Source organism: Corvus hawaiiensis, chromosome Z (assembly GCF_020740725.1).
Source record: "Corvus hawaiiensis isolate bCorHaw1 chromosome Z, bCorHaw1.pri.cur, whole genome shotgun sequence".
In the NCBI taxonomy this organism is placed as follows: Eukaryota; Metazoa; Chordata; class Aves; order Passeriformes; family Corvidae; genus Corvus; species Corvus hawaiiensis.
The window spans coordinates 34,461,036-34,479,544 of NC_063255.1; the positions used below are offsets into that span (position 1 = coordinate 34,461,036).

Genomic DNA, 18,509 nt, shown 5'->3' on the forward strand with positions numbered 1-18,509 from the left:
TTTTTTGGTTTTTTTGTTTTTTTGTTTTTTTTTTTGTTGTGAGGCTTTTGTGGGGTGTGGGTTGGGGTTTCTTCCGGTTCTTTTTTATGCCGTGCGCCCCCGCCCCCTAGCCCGAGCGTGCGGCGGAGGGCAGGTGCCGCGGTGGGCGGGAGCGGCGGGCAGCGGGGCCTGGGCTCGGGCTGTGCCCCGCGCAGGGCGTGGTGCCGTGGCGGGGATGCCGCGACGCCTCCGTCCCTCCCACCCCTGTCCCTGAGCGCCGTGGGGAGCCCGGCGGGGCCGCGGGAGGGGTGTAAGGCCGCCCGGGAGGGGAAGGAGGGCGCTGGGCTGCAGCAGCGATGACTTTCGTGCGCATCCAGAGAGGTAAATTAGCGTTTAACAGCGGATATTTAAAACGTGGCGCTTGTCTTTTGGGGCAGGCGTGTGGTTTTCAGGCAGTTACTCCGTGTGTGTGACCCTGTGCGCTTACCAAAATTGTAACTCTCTCACAGGTCAGGAGAACTTGAGGCCCTGTGGCATTTTGCTCTGAAGCTGGATATGCATTAAACTGTAAGTTTTCCAGTTTTGTTTCTGAACTTGGATTGATGAATGGAGTGATTGCTTCATGTCTGCGAGACAAAAACTTGAGAAATAATTTAAGTGAGATCCTAGGCATACTTTTGTGATGCCAATTGCATATATACGCCCCTCCTGGACTGCAATAACTGGTTAAAAAATAGAAAAGTAAAGAAAATCCGGGAGAAAGGGATGCCTTAAACTCTTGCTTTACGTATGGTTTTGCTGATGGGTCTTGCTTAATTCTCCAGGGCTGACAGTCACCTCTTAGGCTTAAATTAGTGTATAGGAAATACCTGTTAGTGTAATACTGGTGTGTTTCCCTATATTTTAGTGAAATGACTAAGACTAGATGCTGCTTTTTCATCACTCTTAAGGCATATTTAGTCAGTTATTTTACTTAGGTGATCTGATTAATAGCAGCTCGTTGAAGGTACAGATATATTTCTGAGTTGTTTCTTAAAGTGTTAAATATAGATGAATTTTTGAAAGATGTAATTAATATTAAATTTCTACTGTAATAATGGGCTTTTTTGAAGGGTGAAGGGACTGTTGTAGATAAAATTGCTGGAAGTCATCAAGCAAATGACTACAACCACTAATGAAATAAGTAGCAGATCAAATAAGCAATGAGATAATTAGCTGTACAAATTTACTATACACATAAACTTCATTGTCTGTCAATGGCTGCGTTACTGCTCTTTTAAATTTGGGTTCTTCTATTAGCTTGAATGAGAAGCTGGAACCTGGATATAGCTGTCTGGGCATCTAAGTGGTGCTAATGGGTATCAATTATTCAGTGTTCAAGATGCTTCCTGGTGAAGTTTCTCTAGATCTAGGCCAGAGTTGTATAGCTTAGAAATTACATCGTGCAGTCCATGTAATATTATATGGCATTTGTGCAGCAGAGGAACGAAGAACTCTGACACTGTTGTTATGTGTATCTTGCCCAGAAGTGTTACAGTTAAATTATCTTTTATTCAAAGGCTGTTTTGCCAAAAAATAATTGTCAATTTAGTTATGCTGCTGTATAACCACACCAAATAAATTTCTTTTGAAGCCTCCTAGTAATTCTGACCTTATGAGGATTTTGGAAGTTCTTTGGTGGCTTGGTGTGCAGTGTGCTGGTCTGTGGGAAGTCTTGAGGGCATGGTGGCTAGTCAGGATAGGGAAAAACTGTTAGAAACGTTTGAAATATCCCATCGTGTCAAAAAAATGAGTTGATTTAGAAACAGCTAAAGGAGATGAGAAATATAGTGTGTGTTCCAACTTTCTTTCTGAATATTTTACTGTGCCTTTTTTTACCTATATATCAGAGCTTTCATTGCAGTGATAAAATATTAACCCTAAAGTGGTTTCAAAAAATCAGATCATGTGCCATAGAGGTATTATAGTAAACAAGAAGGATTCAATGTCTCATTTCATCTCTTTCCCCAACAAGAAGTGTAATTGACACTGTCCTGCTTTTCTAGGAGTAATGGCTCATGGTGGTGAAATAGCGCTAATCAACAGTTGTTGCTGTAATTGATTGTCCACTGGGGAGGAGTCCACGTAACACCCATTAACTTGAGCAAGCAAACCCTTAAGATACTTTTGCCAGACCTTTTGACCCTGCAGTGGGGCGTGAAGGGGCTTCTTTTTTTGCCTCTTGAGTTTCTCCTTGCTAGAATTACAGTGCACTATTAGAAAAATACTTTTTCCTTTACACCGCTGTCAAGGAAAACATATTTCATTCTGTGATATATCACTGAGGTGGCAGTTTCTTGAAGTTCAAGAATTTTTTTTCAAACTATTAGGAACAGCACTGATACACTTGCTTTGCTTAATGTGATTTATAGATCTACCTTTAGGCATGAAGCATAATGTGAAATTAAATGACTCAGTAATGGAAAAAAAAGAACCCCGGTGTTGAAGTACTCCCTGGAGATACTGCTCCTGTTGAATTTTTTTGTTGTTGTTACTTTCATTTTCAGTGAACTTAGCTTAACAAATTAAATGTAAACTTAGCATACCATACTGCTAAGGAAAATCTTACGCCAGTCTGTTTTGCATACTGTGTCATGATTTGTGTTAGCTCCGGACAGAAACCCGTTGGGTTCTGGTCAGTGTCAGTGAGTGCTTGGATAGAATTCAAATGTCACTAATTTTCACTTTTGAGTGATATAATTTGACTATTCAAATTAGTTCTCAGTAACTCAGTTATATCTCTTGATTACATTTGACAGCCTGAGTCCAGGTAGTGAGTAGCAGTTTATCATATAATTCATTAGTGCTACACATATTTTTACTAGACATAATTCTAGCAAGTATTATGGACTGTCGCCTTATGTAAACGTATGTAAACACTTATCTTTGGTCACCGCCTTACCCCTGGGTGTGTGTTTCTCGTTCTGCATCTCTGTGTGTGTAGATAGAGAAAGTGGATGAAGGCTAGTGTGGCCCATGTTGTTCCTCGTGCCGTATTCATTAAAATGTGTTTGTTAGTGACTACTGTATCTGTTTAATATTAGTCATCTTGTGTCTCCTAATTTTAATATTGGCCTGTATAGCGAATAAAGAGTTTTAAAGGAGCTTAGGGTCTTGTGGAAGTGTTAGTCATTGTTGTCATGCTTTAAAAGTGAGAGAATTGCTTTCTTATATATGCTGAAGGACTGTAGAGAATTGACTGCTGAAACATGAACGCCTGTCTTCCAATCCAGTTTTATCAATGATCGAAGTATATCTAGCAGGGTTAGCATGAAGGAGTTATTTTAATATTACAGCTGCTGTATTACTTTTGTGTTAAAAAGTACTGAAACAAAGTGTATATGATGACTGCACAAATAAATTACTTTATTTTTTTGAATAGACTAGATGTAGATGCACTAGAAAAGCAGCAACATGGTGTTCCTTCCTGTAACCAAGCCTGGGAGGAAAATAAAGGAGAAAGGGGGGGGAGGAATGCTGCTCAGAAAGATGCTGATCCTGAGAAGGGTGGATTGGATTCCTTTTTCTTTAAAAACATCAGTTGATCTGAAGAGAGGCTTTTGAGTATTCACAATCACTTAAAGGTTTCATGTTATTTTGATGAAGCAAGGCTGTCTTGCATGATGAGTGTCTCATTTTATTGTATGACTAGCAATGATAAGAAATAATCACGAATTCAAGGAAGAAGCAAGCTGAAGCAATTGAAACTGGGTAAGAGAGCAATCAAACAGCTACACTGAACATATTTAAGTAGGGACTTCATATAAAGGGCAGATTGAAGAGGAATTTTAGCAGTGAGAAAGCTGCCTGTTAGTAACAAAGTGAATGTAGGAAAATTAGGCTGGTGAGTGTCCTACAAGAGGGTCTTGGCTCAATGCCCATTACACAGATGGGTAACTCTGCCTGAGGACTCCTTTGGTCTTTTTCAAATTCAATGTTTTGTGTCTGCATACAAGTGGATGTATGAGATGAAACTACTAAACCAAGAGTAGTCGTAAGAGGATCAGTATTTTCTGTTGACTGCTTCACCTGACTCCAAGAGGAAGAGGAGCTCTCTTGTCCATGTAAAAGGCAAAGTTATCGGAGTGCAGACCTACTTCAAAGCAGTCTTACATATTCTTTGTCAGTATCACATTAACAGAAGGGCTTAGGAAGGAGGTGTAAGGAGGAAGATGTAAGATGTCAATACAATTGTCAGCAGGTTTTGCAGGCTTCTTCCTGGAAACATAACTGAACTGTATTAACTTCCTCTTTTAATTTATTTCATTTTCTGTCCAGTCAGATTTGCAATATTTGTTGTGAGATGTCAGAGGGAGAACTGCTGGTGTGACTCTTGGGGATGTCATAGGCAGGGCTGAGAGCTGGACTTGATTATCCTTGGGGGTCCCTTCCAACTCAGCATATTCTATGATTCTATGGTACCTTCTGTCTGCCTGTGCAGTAGTGAGTGCATGGGCTACTATGGGAGAAGGCAAGCTGCAGATAATTGCACTGCTTGAAGAGCTAGGAACTGCTATTCAGCTTGCTTCTGTGTTATGGCTAAACTATATTCAACAAAAACCAAAATGGGTCTCTGAGTTGTGTTCAATGGTTTACTTATTTGGCTGATGTTGAAAATAGGGATCGTATTAGAGGCTGATATCTAGTAATGTCAAAGGCCTATTGAGTTGCAGTTACCTGAGCCCTTGATCAGATACCATAGTTATTAGAAAACAGTTACCTCAGTTTTTCACTGGATAGAGTTTGAATCCTTTCCCCACCATACATAAATTGGCTTGTGATGAGGTTCGTTGCACTGCATGAACCAATGCCTCTGTGTTGGAGAAGAGGTGCTGGAGGAGAAACTGCAGTTCATCTTATAGAGAAGGAGAAACTTTGATCTAAACAGTCCGGGGCTTGTAATGCTGTGAGAGTATTACACATGGAGACAACCACTCTGATCTAATAATTTTTCAGAGCTAAACAGCTAGAGTGCTTAGAGTTGCACTTTAGGCAAGCAGGGATAAAATATTTTAATTATTGCTAGCCATTTAGGCTAAAAGAGAGAGCTATTTGTTTTATCAATATATGAATAGTACAAAGGCAAAACTGTGCGTGAACCAAGTAACTTATTGCAGACTGCATCATGGTTCACTGGGTATTTTGGTATCTTGTACTTTTTTGCAAATTGCTGTACAACTCAACCTGTTTTTTTCTGATTGTACGTGCCTTGGACTTTATCAGTTATTACAAAGAGTTCAAAAATGTTTCCTTAGGAAAACTTTCTTTTCATAGAACAGAAAGTGTGTTGTCACCGAAGTCTCCTCAGTTAAAAATCTCAATTATCCTCATAGAAAAAGTAAGTGTCTGCCTTTTGACTGAGTTTTGTGAATTCTGTCTTAAATTTGGTACATTTTCTGTCTTAAGTACTGGCTTATCTTTGTATGGGCTTGATATACTTTTCCCATGGTTCATTTTTGGAATGGGACCCTTAATCATTTTTCTTGTACTCATCCACTGAATTTGGAGACCAACTGTTTAAATCTTGTGCAAAAATAGGACTTTCCTAAATTGCAGCTGGCTTCCTTGTCAAAACAGTCACACTACTTAACACTGAAATATTATATGCAGAAGGTGTCTTGTTACATTTATTGATTGCTTTTATCTTACAGCTCATATTCAATAATTCTTGTGCTGTCTGATAATATCTCTTTTAATTGGCCCCACGTGATGCAGCTATTAGCATCAAACACCAGTTGCTAAAGGAATTCCACCTACTCCTTTAAAGCTTCCTGAGAACAATTTTTCACTTGAGCTCAAGTACCTATTTCTTCTCTTAACCCTTCAAGTGAATGGTATCTTGCCCTGATCTTTTTGCACTGAAGTTCTTTTCTAGTAAGCTGAGTTTTATAAGGTTTGTTGTGCCTTGATAGAGTTTAAAAAAGTTAAAATTGATGTAAGAATGTAGTTTCAAGTTGAGTAGTCCTGTTCACTTGAACTGTACAAGCAGATTCTGAGATACAGTAGAAGCTGCTTCCCCCAGCTGAAAGTACATGTAAGTATTTCAGAAACAGGAGTTTACCCATTTTCTTTGATGTTGACATATTCAAAAAGTCAGTGTACAGTGGACTAGAAGAAAGCCTTAAAAATGTGTGTTTTACAAAACATCTAATTTTTAAGGCGAGGAAGAAGGAAGCAGGGAGTAGTCTTCACCAATTGTGTTATTTTTGGTATTTCATGCACTCCTTGCTGATAAGTTTGGTTTTGGTTTTTTTGTCCTCAAGCATATGTGAGGAATAATTTGCAGAGCTAATACAAAACTAAGCTCTGATGCATTCCGTTGTTTTATTTCTTTTTGGTTGGTTGATTTTGTCCTGTCAAAAATTCATCTTGCACAAATGTTTAGGTGATGTGCTCACAGTGGGAACATGTCACTGGTACAGCCAGGGCTTGCTACATAATCAAGTCTTTATTTCAGTGTTGAAATAGGGACTTTTTTTGAAGGATAAACCTAGGTGTGTTCAGCTCTGTTATTTCTTATAATTGTACCTTGTTTTCTTCTAAGCTGTCTTGTAAATGGCAAAGCTTTGTGATACTCTTCAGAAATGTTAGTTGGACTTGAGACTGCATTGACGTGAATTTGAGGGGGCAGTATGTCAGTAGTCAGTTTCACTCTTGTGAAACATGTGGACCATCCTCCAGGGTCTACCACTTCCAAGCTTCCTGTAAGCTTTTTCTATAGAATAACCTGTCAATCCCTGCACTGGTGCCTTTACTCTCCATGCACGATTGTTAAGTGGTGCTTTCACTTAGCTCAGGCCTTTCCTGGGAAGTCAGCAGGAGTGGTGACTCCTTTCAGCTCTTAAGTGTTACAGGTCAAACCCTGGCTGCGATCAAGTTAGCGGTGAAGCTTTCATTTGAGATCCTGAATTCATTACAATTGTGTCTGCAAAGCAAGTTAGCTGCATCTCTGCAAGAATGCATTGCGAGGGTGATACTGGCCATCACCCAGCAGGTAGCAGTTACAGTGGAGTCTTGTTCTTTGTATTTATTCAGGAGAATTGCAGTTAATTGTATCCAGAGCTGCTTACAAACCAAAGTATGAGCATTATCAGTGTATATACAGGAAAATACAAATACTGGAGGTTGCGGTGGATTTGTTTTTTAACATATTTATTACTTGGTTGGGGCACAATTGTTACCTTTGCTCCCAGTCCTTTGTCCTCAGTGTTGTCAGGATATGTGTGTATTCACAGTAAGATGATTCTTATTTCTTAAGATTTTAAAAATTATTATTTATTGCAGTTGAAAATTGTAATAAATAAAAGGAAACTTAATGAAGAATGATGACATTTGGGAGAAACTCACAGCAGGCACAGACCTGTTATAGTCCAAACAAGAGTGCATTTTAGTGAAATAGTACGTCGGTTAAGAATTCCATTAAAGAAAATATGTTCTGAAAATGACACTTCCACAAATAGGTACTCAAATATTTACAGAGGTAATGGGTGATTCTAGATTATGCTTTTTATACTGTATATATGCCATCTTTTTTTCAAGTTCTTAAACTTTGTTATTTTTCTTTCAAGGACAGAAAGTGTGATCTGAAAGCTTTGTTGCTTTGTTTCTACTGGTTGAGATCATATTAAGATATTTTTGTCAGAGTTCTTCTGTACAGACAACTTTATCAAACTATATGTGAATTATTGTCTTTTTAAATGTATCTTAATTTGTGTTTGCATCTATTCAGAGATGCTGAGGGCATTTCAAATGTTGTACTGTTCTGAAGTCCCAGGCAGCAAATTTTGCAAATCACCATGGTAATGTGCGTTTGTGCACGTGGGAGGAAGGCTAAAGTTGGAATCTGCATTAACAGAATCTGTTAATATTACATATGCTCAGTGGCACTAGCACTGCTTGTTCTTCGACATGCGTGTTCTTTGACTGCATGTTCTTTGCTTAATTAAAAGCAAAGTAATATGATGGCATTAAAAGCCCCTATTGTCTGATTTTTAATATTTTTTTTTTGTGATTCTGAAACGAATCTACTGAAATAATCAGACATGGGGGTAATTGTGGAATCTTCTTTCTGTTCAGAAAATGGCCTGTGATAATCTTGTAAACTAGCAAAGAAACTTCAAAATTTCTTTGTTCCCTCTCTAAGAACTTATGGATAGACTTAAAACTCAGTGTGTTACACTACCAAGGATACTTATTACTGATAGTGCATGTCCTATCATTGTGAATGTTTAAGGTTCTTGATTTTGGATAAGCTTATTTGGATTATTTTGTACTTGCAGTTGTTGTCTCAGACACAGAATTAGTTCTGAAGTATCATCAAGGCTAGTCTAATTTATTTTTTTTAATAAAGAAGAACTGTGTTCCTTTCTGAAACTGGTTCTTAATTGCTCTCAGTGCTGACAACATATAAACTTAAAAAATGCCTGTGAATTTGTAGGAAAAGTGGACAAAAGAGAAGTTCAAGCTGATTTTTCTTGTCTCTTTATTACTGTAGTCTAAAGAAGCTTGAAAAAATTGGAGGCTTGGATGAAGAATTATTTATTTTCCCCGTTACTATATTGATTGTCTCAAATCTCAAAGTAGGAGAGCAGTGAAAACTGTGAAGGATGTAGAGAGGAAGCCATACAAGGAGTGGCTGAGGTCACTTAGTTTGCTGAGCCCAGAGAAGAGGAGGAGACTGAGGAAAGACAGAGATCTCATTGCAGTCTACTATCTCCTTGTGAGGGGAAGAGGAGCAGCAGGCATTGATCTCTGTAATGACCCGTGACAGGACCTGAGGCAGTGGTATGAAGCCACTGTGCTAGGAGAGGTTTAAGTTGTATATTAGGAAAAGGTTTTTTACCCAGAGTGTGGTTGGTTCCTGGAAAAGGCTCCCTTAGGAAGTGGTCACAGCACCAAGCCTGACAGAGCCCAGAAGTGTTTGGACAGTGCTCTTGGGCACATGATGTGACTCTTGGGGCTGTCCTGTGCAGGGCCAGGTGTTGGACTTGATCATCCTTGTGGTTCTCATTCAATTCAGCATATTTTATGATTCTATGAAATTTTAATGACTTGCAATAACTTACTAGTTTAAAAACACTGACCCACTGCTATTGAGAATTATAGGCATTAATATGGGTTCAAAATGCAGTCATTATGACTTGTGTTAGATGGCCTGAGAGAGCAGGCTTCTTAACTCTTTCATTGCATGGATAAACCTTATAGCAAAACCACCAAGAAGGATGGGGAATTGAGATGCTCTTGCTGCATCAGGGTTGAAATGAGTCAGGAGGTTCATTAGAGCTGCCTTTGCTGCCAGCAAAGCAGAGTTATTAGCCTGGTGTGACATGAACATTCAGACTGTTCTGGACTTGGGAGGTCATCGGAAGATCTGAGCCATCTGTGTGTGCATTCACATTACTTGGTGCGTTTTGTTTTTACAGTGCTATTCACTTGTACGCAATCTGTCATAGTAATAATGCTTATTACTGTGATATTTTTCCTTCAAAATGCCAGGCCTCCTTTTGAGGGTGCAAGTATGGGAAGTGATGACTTTGACAGTCTTTGCCTTAGGAAAACAAGCTGTTTTTTCAAGGCTGTTTTTGCAAGGGCTGAACATAGCTGTGTATGCAGTGTAGTCATTTGTACACCTAGTGACTTGGTAGGTCTTTTTTTGCTTTTTGAGGAGGGAGATATTTACTGTCCACTCCACTTTCTCTCTTTCTAGTTCTTTAAAAGACAAAACTTGAGGATCAGTAGGACTTCAGACAGTGAACTGTTGTAGTTTTGGGTGGGATTTTTTTTGGTTGTGTCATTGCTTTAACTTGTCTATTTCTGTTATGTACAGGATCTGTAGTAGCACGCGGGTTGATTGTCAGTCACTTGGGTGGTTTAAAGCAGACAGCTATGGGATTATTGATACTAGATTTTGAAGAAAAAGCTAAGTAAACGACATCCTTTATCTGATGGATCAGTGGAGTTATTCGTGTCAGGTTTTCAAAGTCTCTATTTGCAGACATGAAAACACAGTACCTGCTTCTGAAAAGCATGGTACTAAGTGCACCTTTCTCCCAACTCCTTAGAAAAAAAGAAAAGCCTTTATGGTAGTAAAATAATCTGAGAAGGAAATATTAGTACACAGATATTTTTCCCTTCACTTTAGAAAGGCTTAGCCTTTCAGACTTTGTTATACATACTGAGTTTTCTCCATACTGAAAATTCAGTGTGTCTAATTAAAGTGAAATACAAGATTTCACCCTTCATGTAGCTGAATTTCTGCACTTCCTGCTTCTGATCCCAGGGTATCTTTCAGTCTTCTACCTAGTGTGTTCATGCAGTGTTATGTGTTCATCTTCTAAAGTAGACACGTGTGTCTTTGATGAGCCAAGGAATTTCATTAGAAGGGGAAGAAATAGGAAAGCCTGATGCCAATACAGATAAACATGACCTGGACACTAGTCTTCTGGGTGTCTAACTCCTACTAGTTTCTGAGAGAATTATTTGCCTTTTTTTTCTGACTTGAGATTTCTGGAGGCCAAACAAGGTAAATGCAAACATTGTAAAGTATTGAAATGTCTTGATGTTGCTATCATCTAAGGATCTCATGAGAACAATGTTTGAGGTGAGGAAAAGGCACTTAGAGGTAAGTTTAAGTAGGCCACTGCCCCAAGTCCTCTTGTAGGCTAAGTCGGTGAATAGAAGTATCTTTCTCCTAAAGACGTATCTTAAGTGTAAACTTCATCTCTAGTTTGTCCTCTGAGGAACTCTAATTTTGAGATTTATATCCCTCTGATAGGAATGGGAGAAACTAAAATGAACCTTCATGTTTTTTTTCTACTTACCTTTAATGTTGTATACCTTATGGCTCTTTTGGTGCCAGATAAGCACAGCTCTGAACTCACTGACATTTACTGACTCCATTCATTATGGTTCTGTGAAATGAATTGCTGTACCAGTTACAAGCTTCATAGTGAAATAATAAGATATGCTCTACTGACTGTCTGTAATTTTCTGTATGTATGTGACTTTGCCTTTGACTAGAATAGAGAGAGGATTGTAAATCTGTGTGTGTATATATGGTATATGTCTACAGAGATGAAAATGACTTAGCAGGTGCAAGATTAATCATTGGTATTTTTTTCCATTTCTGTTTTTAATAGCTTTCAAAAGGATGAAGAAGTTAGATGTTCTAATGAAGACAGTGAAACCCAATACAAACTGTAGTTATTATTTTCTAATGGATAAACCAGTGAAACTGCTGAAGTTCACTGTTTCTTTTTTTCTTCTAGTGGACAGGACTGAATGTTTGCAGGCATTTAACTGTTCGTATATTGTAAATTCATGGCCTCTTTGGCTTAGAAAATATTGTTCTTTATGGTAGAAATACATTTTTAAAGCTCACGCTGTACATGTGTTTTCAAGTTCTGTATCAAATTTCAACCTGTTTTTGTGTAATTAGAAGGCAGCTTGGAAAATGTTATGGAGCTACACTAATGATTTTACTCTCTGAATTTGAGACTTAGGAATAACAATATTAATTTTCTGAAGTCTCTTGATGCTTATGATGCTTTTGTAGCTGTTCTAAATATGCTTCTTTGGCATTTAGATTCTCTAAAATAATGTGTCTCTCTTCAGTAGAAACACTGTACTAATACATATGCTTCACTTTTCTAAGGGAACCCATATCTCATTTACCCTGTTGATTTGTATTTTGTCATCTTTATTTTCATGCACAGGTTTTATAGTGAACGCCTCATAAAAGGCTAATGTGACTTGTAAGGTGGGACTAAGTAAAATAAGAAATCATCTGAGCAGATAATATCAGGATGACAATGAAATCACCTGTTAATGTGGCAACACTAGTGATTTCTTGTAACTGGTTAAATCAGTAATGTAATTATTATTTAGAAATACAGGCTTGAAAACAAGGCTTCAGACAAGCATAAAGCTTCAAATTCTCACACAAATGATACCACTTAAACAAATGTTTGTTAAAACTGGCTTTTTTAATGAATGTGGTGTGGACAAGTCTGCAGTAACCTGTCCAGAGTTAACAGAAAGTTGGCACAGCTTGTTTAGTAGTGTGCCTTGGCAGTACCTGCAGACAGTTACTCTTTCCACTCTGCTGTCATTTAATAGCCTTTCAAGCCAAAAGTCTACCATTTATAGAAATGATTTTGATAATTAAATTGTCCATTATGATGTAGGTTTAGTCTACAGGCTTCATTCATCTGGGATTCCAGATAGCTGTGACATGATGACTTAAGGCCACTGGTCCAGATCATCTCATTTGTGACTGGCTTTTTAAAATGTTACTGTACAGGGGTGGCTTTCATTGTTCTGTCCTGCTGCTCTTACAGCATGGCCCTAGATTTCTAATGCCAAAGTTCAGGAAAGTCTTGAAGTCTATTTTTCTTTAAGGAGAGGGGTGGAGGAAGACATTTGGCTTAGAGATTGTAAATATAGATATTCTTATATCTACTGTTACCTCATATGTATAGATGTTATTACATATTTAAGTTGTTTATTCAGAATTGGTCGCTACATGCTTAGGATGTTATGTGTGCTATTAATGTGTAGCCTTTGGTAATTTCTCATAATGCAGTTTTGTGAAATTTGCTAATATGAATCTTTCTCCACTTTGCTTTCAGTGGCATTGCATTTGAGTGAGTAGGTCTGTTTAACTGCAGCTAAATTAGTTGTTTCTCTTGTCTATATATCAGCTGTTCTCCACAGAGTCTTTAACTAGAAGGTAACTAACTTGCATTGACAGTTGAAAGTTACAAAATTGACATCTACTCTAAAAATACATGCTTGCCTTGCTCGCTTTAAGGATTTTATTTGCTTTCATATTGGGCTGTCATAGCTCTTGACATGTCTATGCAGACAAATTTCCCCCGTTCCCTTTGTCCTTCACAACATTTTTCTTTTCATTTACCATTTTTCTGCATTTATAGTCTGTTTTACCTGCTCTCATCTGCCTTAGCTCTTTGTTTGTCCATAATTTTTTTGACAATCTTTTCTGAAAACTACATGAGTAAAGATAAAAACCCCTTAATTTTACTTTTTAGGTCTGTCTTATGTCAGAGAAGACTTGGTTCCCTAGTTTGTGAGCAACGAAAGGCTAAGATATGATAAACAAGCCCCCAGTAAAAGTCAGCAAGCAAATGCCTCTCCCTATAGCATGAAGCCTAAGACATTGGGGGTCTCAAGTGTAGTGGAGGTGGGGCTTTTTGTTTGTGGGTTTATTTTGCTCTGTTTTTGATTTTTTGGTTATTAATAAAATCTGTAAAACATTGCCCTAACGTAGGAAGTGTACAAAATTTCATTTACTACTGCATTTACCTTATTTTCATATGTGCATTTGAAGTGTGAACTAGGTTGTTTGGTATTTTCAGCTTTCCTCATGTCTTCTGTCTGTTTTGAAGCCCATTTCTGATATATCAATGCTGTCATGACTGTCATTGCAGGTGGATGCTCTGTGAATACCGGGGTGTTCTGATTTGTTTGGGTTTGAATAGAGGTTTAACAGCATTAGATATTTTGCTGCTACTTCAAGTAGCAGTGATTCTTCTTGTCACTCAGAGCCAGCTCTTACCAATGTGTTTCCTTTCTGTTATTGCCTGCAGTATTTGTAATCCATCCTTCCTTTTACTGAGAACTGCTGTACTTGGTAACAGATGTCACGGACATAATTCAATAACAAACTTGTTTGCTAAACCTCACACACTTCATGACATTTAACTGCCAAGTTACATGTTTTTATTGGGAAGTAGTACAAAACAGTTATTCCCTGAACTACCTGGTGTTACCAGTCATTTGAAATCTGATCACTAAGAAAGATTACCTAGCTAATTTTGCAAAAACAATGTTGGTGTATACATACAATTCTCACATGCCCCTGCTAATATAAAAGTCTGACCCGAGCAAAGGAATCAGCCAAAACTAAATAGGTGCTGCTTTTGTACCCATGCTTCTTATTTGCTTCGTTTAACTATGTCATACGTATGAGTATATATAAAAATCATTTATATACTTTAAACACTGTCTAAACATATTGGGATATAAGAATTAAGAGGACCTGAGAGTGCACAAGTCAGTGAAAGTTTCTTTCAACACTGCTGTGAACAAGGTAGTCCGTAATCCTTGAGATCATTCGCAAGTGGAAGTTGCGAATGTCATTCTGACATCTGTGGTTGGTGCTTTGCAAAGGAGAAGCCTTGGAGGAACTCCTGACTCTCCCTCTTGGTAGCTGCTTTCTTCGTGGAACCATGAAGTTACACTGCTCTTCACTGTGAATAATTTGCATTAGGTGCTGCAACAGGTAGTAACTTATGCTGTTTTTTTCTCTTTTTCCTCACTCTCTAGAATTGGGGATATCTTCACTGAATAACTTGCTGCTTAAAGAAAGTAACAGAAGTTGGGAAATTCAGGTAGGCAATACTTCCAGTTTACTTTTCGCTTTAAATGTTGATGCTAATATGGATGACCAATCTATAAATATTCGTTGTGGTACTAAAATCATCAAAGCATGATATACATTTTAACCTTACTAAGATTGAATCTGGTTTCATGGCCTCTCTTGTGAACTCTTAAGCAGCCCCTGATAAGCCCAACAGACTGATGATATTCAAGTGTTCTTTCTGCTTATAAGAAAAATATATTAATGTTCATATCTAATATGATAGGAGGTCCGGGTACTTTGTAATGCTCAATAAATATAAGAAATTATTTTTGACAGCACTGTCTTGCTGCCCCAACAGACTCTGGTATTCATGGTACGTGCAGCCACATACACTTCAATTTCTTTTCCCAATTTCCTTAACAAGCAAAATTCTTGATGGATTTGCTAATTACATCCATTTCACATTTCACTTCCTTTGTTTCAACTAAGGCTTCTAAATAGATCTCCAATACCTAATTCTCATAAAAGATGACAAAATTCTTTTGGTGTTCTTTGTGTAATAACTTCCATGGCATTAATAATTTAATTTGCAATTCCGTATAATACACCGTTGTTTGTCCTGATTCACTCTTATTTTGAGGACACATCCAGCTTTACTTCACTACTTTCTCATTTTCCCTTCAAGTACATGTGCTTTGGTGTGGTGATAAATAATGTGTAGGAATGGCCAGTGGTTTTAATCACCTGAATTTGCCTCCACCAGAATTCTCAGATAGATCTATTCCTATTTGGCTTCAGTCATAGATAATGATTGTAGCACATTTATGTAGGGTTAATTGCTGTGGATTACACGAATACTGATGGAACAGTTAAATCCTGAAACTATTAGTGATTTCTTATCAGCTCAGTTCTGCATAGCAATTTTAATTTTAGAAGCTTGTAGATTCTCCTTTAATATTTTTCTTTACTGTTTTCATAATTTACTGTCTAAAAATCTGAGTGAACTGTGGAAAAGGATTCTGTAGGATATCAGTACCTTAGGAAATGTACATAAAAATCTCCTACACATGCTTTTTCCTCAGAAAGAGATGTAACTTGTGGAACGCATTGCAAAAAATCTCCATATAGGGTTGGCAGGCTTGGTTCTCAATTTCTTTCTCAGGAACTAAGTATCATTCTATTTTATCTTACTCTGTGCTTCTGATCACCATTCATGTTGTATGTAGTTCAAGTAGTAGTAAAAATTGAGGCTTTACCCTAAAAATACTCAAAGTACGTTGAATTTTGTTTAGATACTGGTAAAATTACATATTACGTTTTAAAATCCTGGTTAAAACTACATTTTCTATTTCATTCTTTCTGTCTCCCTTCTCCAGTGTTTCTTTGATAACTCTGAAATGTTTTCAGTACAAATGACGATACCAGACATGTTTGGGCTTATCCTTCATGATGTGCACTTCCTTCTCCATTATCACCTGATCTTTTTAGCTCTGATTTCACTGCTACTCATAAAATGTTTCAGCCAAAGAGTCTGGGGAAGAAAGAGTCTGCACGTGAATTTACCCTGGAGAAGCATGTGACGGAAAGGTGGTTGTATTGTGCATAAGAAACTGAAGTGTGAATGGCATCCCACACTGGGAGCAGGAGCTGCAGTCTCTGTTGCTGACCCTGCAATTCCTTCTCTGGCTTGCTCCTGGGACTCAGGAGCATCCCCAGATATTTTATATGCCCACCCCGTGAAAAAAATGTTTCATTGCAGAATGAGAATGGGCTGTGCAGATGGGGAATCTCCTTCCTTTGGACTCTGTCAGGAAAGGGGAGAGAGAAAGAAATAGTAGCCCAATTATGTAATTCTAAAATAATTTTTTAAACTGCCAACCCCATAAAAATTGACAACCAGAAAAATCCCATTCTCTGAGGGTGGATGGAAGGGGGAAGAAGGAAGGCAGGCAGTTGGGTAAGCATGTGTAGGGGTGATAAGGGCAGGTAAAAGATGACAATTATGTCTATTTGAAGAAGACGACTCAGATGAAAAGAAGAGCAGTACTTAATAGCAGAGTTAAGTAAGTGCTATATTGTAAGTAAGGGTTGTACTGTAAGCAGCAGCAGGAGGGCCACAGGCATGGATGAGAATTGGTGCGGCAAGACAAGTGGGAAAGAAACAGGACTTCTGGAGCAGTGGTTCAGTGAGTGGTGCAGGAGCACCTCCACTGGTGCAGGAGCAGGCAGGAAGCAAAGAGAACTCCACAGTGCAAAAATATGTGTACTTCATTCTTGCGCCAGAAGCAAGTGAAGTGCAATGGGTGTTCCCAACCTGTTGGCTGGCCTTTCTGTATGAGCTCCAGGAGTGTCTGCAGGAAGCTTCAATCATAGATCCGGAAGTACAGCCTTCCTGACTTGCCTTGCTGGCAGCTATGAAGTTGGTGAGAGTAAAATCTCCATAAACACCTTGTGATATGACCTATTCCAGATAAAAAAAAAAATAAAAAGAAGAAAAAAAGCCTTAGATCCTGGTATTTTTCTTCATTTATCTTAAGTTTTTGGGGTTCAAAAATTGAAAGATTGTAGGAGAGTGATGCACAGTTCTCTAGGGCCATTTCCTGCTGCCTCTTTGCCTGGAACCCTGCAACTTTTCCTTTCCCTGCCTCACTGCAATTGTGTGGGTGGACTTGCGTCTTTGTTCATGTGCCAGGGTTTTTTGTCTCATGACTCTGACCATGTGCTTCGTGGATGTACTTCCAGTCATGTGAAGTACAGGCATTTAGGCTTGTGGCTCTTCTTCATAGTTAGTATGTTCCTCATCCGGCCTCACAATACTCTTAAACATACACTTTCCAACTGTTCAGAGCAAACTCAGAAAAATCTGAAAAAAATACAAAAATGTTTTTCTCGACTTTTCCATTCTAGTATTGCTACTTCACTAAAGTTCTAGAATACTGGGGTGGGGGGAAAGATGGAAAAAAATGCTTGCTTGTGAAAGTAGTGTCAAGCCTGTAAATTACTTGAGTTTGGCAAGGAAGCCACTGTTCCATTTGTGTCTGGCACTAAAAGCTGGTGCAACACTCCTGCATTACTCTTTGCGTCCAGAAGTCGTACCCTAAAATGTTGATGGACTGTTCATATGCTGTGTGCACATCTTGGTGCCACCATAGGAAAACCCATGTATCTTCAAAATCTCAATTATGTCTTTTATATTTCCTTGCTTTTGTAGTATATGATTTTAAACTTTGGTTCACGGGTTGGCTTTTCTGTGCAGGATTTTAATGGGTTTTAGTTTCCTGTGTAAGGAAATGTTTAGACTTCACCCACCACACTTTCATTAATTCTATACGATTCTAATTTTCAGTTTAATAATTGATTCATGAATTTGGAGCAATGCCATAAAGAGAAATTTTAGTTCATATATGTAATTGAAATTTAGTTCAGTGCTTTTTACTTTAAGGGCAGAAGAAAAAAAAAAAATGTAAGATGTTGGATTTCAACATTTTATTTCATGAAGAAGTTTTGGTTTTCGGTGTAGCTTAACTGCCTTTAACTTCTGTGTTTGTATCATCATATTAATCCTGTAGAGCAACTAAAGTAACACATGTAGAAAACTGTCTTTCTGTTATTCCATTTCAGATGCCCATTTGTGCAACACATTTTGTTACTGCTGACTCTTTTGCCACCTGTATTTGTATCTGACTGTCCTCCAGTTCCTCCATTGTTAAATTTAGGTCAAATCACTGGGATGCAGCTGGATTATGTGACTGATTCAGCTTCCCACATAAGTGTTCAGCAACAATTTGGTTTATTTCTCTGAAACATTTTGTTGGCATTTTGAGGTAGAACGCAGCTGATTCAGCTGAACTGTATTAATGTGAAAGTCCACGGTCCAGCTTTTGCTCTCACTTTTCACAGTACGTGGAACGTGAAGCACAAATTCTCTGAAGCTTTGTGGCACTGGAAACCATAAAACAGAGGAAAGCTAGGAATCAAAGTCTGTCAATAAGAGAACTGCAGTCATGGAAACCGAATTTCATTATACCTGTCTGTATGAAGAGAATAGTAAACAAAAAAAAGGATAGAAAAGTGTGTTGGGAATATTGGTTGATGTCTAAATTAGATA

The 18,509-nt window shown here is 38.2% G+C and overlaps 1 protein-coding gene across 4 annotated transcripts in view; it reads left to right on the plus strand.

Moving 5' to 3' along the window:
- CDC42SE2 (CDC42 small effector 2) overlaps nt 1-18,509 on the plus strand; it is an 82,290-nt gene that overhangs the window by 541 nt on the left and 63,240 nt on the right. For 2 of the 4 annotated variants that reach the window (XM_048291687.1, XM_048291688.1), the window contains exons 2-3: nt 489-546; nt 14,365-14,429. The gene's annotated coding sequence lies outside the window, so the exon portion shown is untranslated. Of the gene's footprint in view, nt 1-341; nt 361-488; nt 547-14,364; nt 14,430-18,509 lie in introns of those variants that run through there. The other 2 variants (XM_048291690.1, XM_048291691.1) reach the window with 2 other exon arrangements.